Genomic DNA, 6000 nt, shown 5'->3' with positions numbered 1-6000 from the left:
ACCACTCCTCAAGAAGCAGACTCTCAACCCATCTATCCCCACCAATTATAGGCCCATCACCACGTTCCCCTTCCTTCTAAAAATCATCGACAAAGTAGCGTTCTTACAGATCCAGGACTACCTCGAAACAAATCACCTATTAGGGTCGCGCCAATCCGATTTCAGGCCGCAACATGGCACTGAAACGGCGTTAATTGACCTTAAGACCCAAATAGATGCGATTAAGGACAACGGCAAAATAGCCATGCTATTCCTCCTTGACCTGTCGGCTGCCTTTGACTTGGTGGACCATGCAGTCCTATGCAAACACCTGGCATCGGCGGCCCACTTCTCAAGCGACGCAATAGCCTGGGTCCAGTCCTTCCTCGCTAACAGAACCATGAGAGTTTTCTCCCCATCTGCATCTGCCAACCCAATTCAAATTTCTTGTGGCGTCCCACAGGATTCGTGTGTCTCGCCCACTACATATAACATCTTCACCAAGCCTCTATTTGATAAATTGGACAGACTGGGTATCACCAACACGAATTATGCAGATGATCCCAGATCCTCATTCCCATTTCGGGCAATTTTGATAAGGACACGGCTTTGGTGAATTAAATATATCTCCTCATTCAGGCGTGGATAGCTTCCCATGGCCTCTGCCTGAATGACGAGAAAACAGAAATACCGGATCCGCTGCCAACCCAAAATTACCCCTACCTATGCAGCCTTCAAAATAGATGGTAACACCATAAAAAGAGTAAACAAAGTAAAAACTCTAGGTTTTTGCCTTGGCTCGACCCTCTCCCTAAGAAAACAGGTCAACTCCCCAGCCTCCTCGACAGCCTGCAGACCCTACCCATCCGAAGCTCGCTGCATCACTCTAGCTAATGCCTTATCCCTATCAAAGCTAGACTACTGTAATGCGCTGCACTTGGGAGCTAATAAATGTATCACGAACAAACTACAAATACTGCAAAATAAGGCCTTGAGGTCTACCCTTAGCCTAACCAATCGAAAACACATTTCCAACCTCAGAAAAGATCACCATTGGCTAAAAATAATGGACAGGGTTCTTCTGAAAACGGTTTCCCTCACCTCCAAATGCTTAAACAACTCCGCTCCCCCCTACCCATCAGAAAGAATAATCAGAAAAACATCATCCCGACCTCTTAGATCAGCTGCCTCGAGCTGCCTTGAGATTCCTAGATGTAAGTTAGCTAAGGCAGGGGAGGAAGCTTTCCTGTGAAAGCAGCTCAGCACTGGAACGTACTTCCACCAAACCTCAGGATTGACCAACCCTACTTACGTTTTAGATGCAGTGCCATAAGCTGGATACGATCCAAGGATACTTAATCAACTGTAAGACTTACACCTGCATATTATCAAATGCGACCCTTTTTTCTGTACCTTATTACCACCATCGTTACATGTATTATGCATGTGATTGTACACACTTCTGCAACGTATTCATGCACATATTTATATGTACTTCCCTTCCTGTACTACTGTATATATGTATAGCCCCGCCTGTACGATTCTTGACTGTATGTATGTTGTAACTAAGCTCTAAGTATTCTTATCTGCAGCGTCCAGCTACCGACAGGTTTGGTGCAGTACCAAATAAACAAACAAACCAACAAACATTCACTTGAGACCTCTCGTAGACTTTGGGTTTCATCAGCATTCACTTGAGACCTCTCCTAGACTTTGGGTTTTATCAGCATTCACGTGAGACCTCTCCTAGACTTTGGGTTTCATCAGCATTCACTTGAGACCTCTCGTAGACTTTGGGTTTCATCAGCATTCACTTGAGACCTCTCCTAGACTTTGGGTTTCATCAGCATTCACTTGAGACCTCTCGTAGACTTTGGGTTTCATCAGCATTCACTTGAGACCTCTCCTAGACTTTGGGTTTCATCAGCATTCACGTGAGACCTCTCCTAGACTTTGGGTTTCATCAGCATTCACGTGAGACCTCTCCTAGACTTTGGGTTTCATCAGCATTCACGTGAGACCTCTCCTAGACTTTGGGTTTCATCAGCATTCACGTGAGACCTTTGGGTTTCATCAGCATTCACTTGAGACCTCTCGTAGACTTTGGGTTTCCTCAGCATTCACTTGAGAGCTCTCCTAGACTTTGGGTTTCATCAGCATTCACTTGAGACCTCTCGTAGACTTTGGGTTTCATCAGCATTCACTTGAGACCTCTCCTAGACTTTGGGTTTCATCAGCATTCATGTGAGACCTCTCCTAGACTTTGGGTTTCATCAGCATTCACGTGAGACCTCTCCTAGACTTTGGGTTTCATCAGCATTCACGTGAGACCTCTCCTAGACTTTGGGTTTCATCAGCATTCACGTGAGACCTCTCCTAGACTTTGGGTTTCATCAGCATTCACTTGAGACCTCTCCTAGACTTTGGGTTTCATCAGCATTCACTTGAGACCTCTCCTAGACTTTGGGTTTCATCAGCATTCACTTGATACCTCTCCTAGACTTTGGGTTTCATCAGCATTCACTTGAGACCTCTCGTAGACTTTGGGCTTCATCAGCATTCACTTGAGACCCCCCATAGACTTTGGGTTTCATCAGCATTCACTTGAGACCCCTCGTAGACTTTGGGTTTCATCGGCATTCATTTGAGACCTCCCGTAGACTTTGGGTTTCATCAGCATTCACTCGGGATCTCCCCAGGCCAAACACTGCAGTTCCAAGGACTGCCTGCAGAGGTCCTCACAGGGGCGTCAAATCATATTTATGGCTGACATTTGCACAAGGGATTTCTGTGAAATATTAACAATGAACGGGTTTTATTCTCTGGTTTTAAGGCCTTTACTTGATTCCAAAATAATTTTATACTAACTCCTTGCGCGGCAATTGCGATGAACATTAAGCGCAGCCTCGCGCCCAAACCCCAGGTCTGATTTCCAGAGAGACTGGAACATTCCATTCCCGGGGCAGCGCCAGAGACAGTGAAGACGGACTAGGAAACAGAGGACACATCCGGGTACCCACAAACCCTTGCGCAAATCTGCATTCCCTAAATCCTCCACCTAATATCCCACAGACTGTCTGAATATTTATAATATATTTGCTGAAGAGGCCGTTACATTCATCATCATTTTCTGGGCGTTTTCGGGTGTGTTGAAGTTGCACTGTGTAAGAGGGGCTCAAGGTTTCTTGGATAGCTCCTGAGTCGCGTTTCTCTTCACCCCGGGACCCTTGGATCTTTGTTAATCCTCGCGCGTCACTCGCACTCTGTGTGGCGGTGATAGCGAGCGTTACAATTTTTGGGAAGTCTCTCCTGTGAGGGATTTCAAATCAGAGTGAAAGAGCAAGTCCTGCCCGTCTCTATAGCAGGGATCAGGGATCTCTGACCCCAGTGACAGGGCAACTCCCAGTGCTGTCTCTATCGCAGGGGTCAGGGATCTCTGGCCCCAGTGACAGGGCAGCTCCCAGTGCTGTCTCTGAAGCAGAGGTGAGGGGGGTCTCTCACCCCAGTGACAGGGCAGCTCCCAGTGCTGTCTCTGCAGCAGAGGTGAAGGGGTCTCTGACCCCAGTGACAGGGCAACTCCCAGTGCTGTCTCTATTGCAGGGGTCAGGGATCTCTGGCCCCAGTGACAGGGCAGCTCCCAGCGCTGTCTCTATTGCAGGGGTCAGGGATCTCTAACCCCAGTGACAGGGCAGGTCCCAGTGCTGTCTCTGCAGCAGAGGTGGGGGCTCTCTGACCCCAGTGACAGGGCAGCTCCCAGTACTGTCTCTATTGCAGGGGTGAGGTCTCTGACCCCAATGACAGGGCAGCTCCCAGTGCTGTCTCTATTGCAGGGGTAAGGGGTCTCTGACCCCAGTGACAGGGCAGCTCCCAGTGCTGTCTCTATTTGAGGGATCTCTGACCCCAGTGACAGGGCAGCTCCCAGTGCTGTCTCTATTGCAGGGGTCAGGGGTCTCTGACCCCAGTGACAGGGCAGCTCCCAGTGCTGTCTCTGCACCAGAGGTGAGGATACTCTGACCCCAGTGACAGGGCAGCTCCCAGTGCTGTCAGTATTGCAGGGGTCAGGCATCTCTGACCCCAGTGACAGGGCAGCTCCCAGTGCTGTCTCTATTGCAGGGGTCATGGATCTCTGACCCCAGTGACAGGGCAGCTCCCAGTGCTGTCAGTATTGCAGGGGTCAGGCATCTCTGACCCCAGTGACAGGGCAGCTCCCAGTGCTGTCTCTATTGCAGGGGTAACGGGTCTCCGACCCCAGTGACCGGGCAGCTCCCAGTGCTGTCTCCTTTGCAGGGGTAAGGGGCCTCTGACCCCAGTGACAGGGCAGCTCCCAGTGCTGTCTCTATTGCAGGGATCAGGGATCTCTAACCCCAGTGACAGGGCAGGTCCCAGTGCTGTCTCTGCAGCAGAGGTGGGGGCTCTCTGACCCCAGTGACAGGGCAGCTCCCAGTACTGTCTCTATTGCAGGGGTGAGGTCTCTGACCCCAATGACAGGGCAGCTCCCAGTGCTGTCTCTATTGCAGGGGTAAGGGGTCTCTGACCCCAGTGACAGGGCAGCTCCCAGTGCTGTCTCTATTTGAGGGATCTCTGACCCCAGTGACAGGGCAGCTCCCAGTGCTGTCTCTATTGCAGGGGTCAGGGATCTCTAACCCCAGTGACAGGGCAGGTCCCAGTGCTGTCTCTGCAGCAGAGGTGGGGGCTCTCTGACCCCAGTGACAGGGCAGCTCCCAGTACTGTCTCTATTGCAGGGGTGAGGTCTCTGACCCCAATGACAGGGCAGCTCCCAGTGCTGTCTCTATTGCAGGGGTAAGGGGTCTCTGACCCCAGTGACAGGGCAGCTCCCAGTGCTGTCTCTATTGCAGGGGTCATGGATCTCTGACCCCAGTGACAGGGCAGCTCCCAGTGCTGTCTGTATTGCAGGGGTCAGGCATCTGACCCCAGTGACAGGGCAGCTCCCAGTGCCGTCTCTATTGCAGGGGTCAGGGATCTCTGACCCCAGTGACAGGGCAGCTCCCAGTGCTGTCTCTATTGCAGGGGCCAGGGATCTCTGATCCTGTCTCTATTGTAGGGGCCAGGGGTCTCTGACCCCAGTGACAGGGCAGCGCCCAGTGCTGTCTCTATTGCAGGGGTCAGGGATCTCTGACTTGGTGACAGGGCAGCTCCCAGTGCTGTCTCTATTGCAGGGATGAGGTCTCTCTGACCCCAGTGACAGGGCAGCTCCCAGTGCTGCCTCTGCAGCAGAGGTGAGGGATCTCTGACCCCAGTGACAGGGCAGCTCCGAATGCTGTCTATGAAGCTGAGGTGAGGGCTCTCTGACCCCAGTGACAGGGAAGCTCTCAGTGCTGTCTCTGCAGCAGAGGCGAGGGCTCTCTGACCTCAGTGACAGGGCAGCTCCCAGTGTTCTCTGAAGCAGAGGTGAAGGCTCCCTGACCCCAGTGACAGGGCAGCTCCCAGTGCTGTCTCTATTGCAGGGGTCAGGGGTCTCTGACCCCAGTGACAGGGCAGCTCCCAGTGCTGTCTCTATTGCAGGGGTCAGGGGTCTCTGACCCCAGTGACAGGGCAGCTCCCAGTGCTGTCTATGAAGCAGAGGTGGGGGGGGGTCCATGACCCCAGTGGCAGGGCAGCATCCAGTGCTGTCTCTGCAGTAGAGGTGAGGGCTCTCTGACCCCAGTGACAGGGCAGCTCCCAGTGCTGTCTCTATTGCATGGGTCAGGGGTCTCTGACCCCAGTGACAGGGCAGCTCCCAGTGCTGTCTATGAAGCAGAGGTGAGGGCTCTCTGACCCCAGTGACAGGGCAGCTCCCAGTGCTGTCTCTATTGCAGGGGTCAGGGGTCGCTGACCCCAGTGACAGGGCAGCTCCCAGTGCTGTCTATGAAGCAGAGGTGAGGGCTCTCTGACCCCAGTGACAGGGCAGCTCCCAGTGCTGTCTCTGCAGCAGAGGTGAGGTCTCTCTGACCCCAGTGACAGGGCAGCTCCCAGTGCTGTCTCTATTGCAGGGGTCAGGGGTCTCTGACCCCAGTGACAGGG

Source organism: Ambystoma mexicanum, chromosome 3q (genome assembly GCF_040938575.1).
Source record: "Ambystoma mexicanum isolate Mex_15411 chromosome 3q, UKY_AmexF1_1, whole genome shotgun sequence".
NCBI classification, from domain to species: Eukaryota; Metazoa; Chordata; class Amphibia; order Caudata; family Ambystomatidae; genus Ambystoma; species Ambystoma mexicanum.
The sequence above is the reverse complement of the archived record's forward strand: the minus strand, read 5'-3'. Positions refer to the sequence as shown.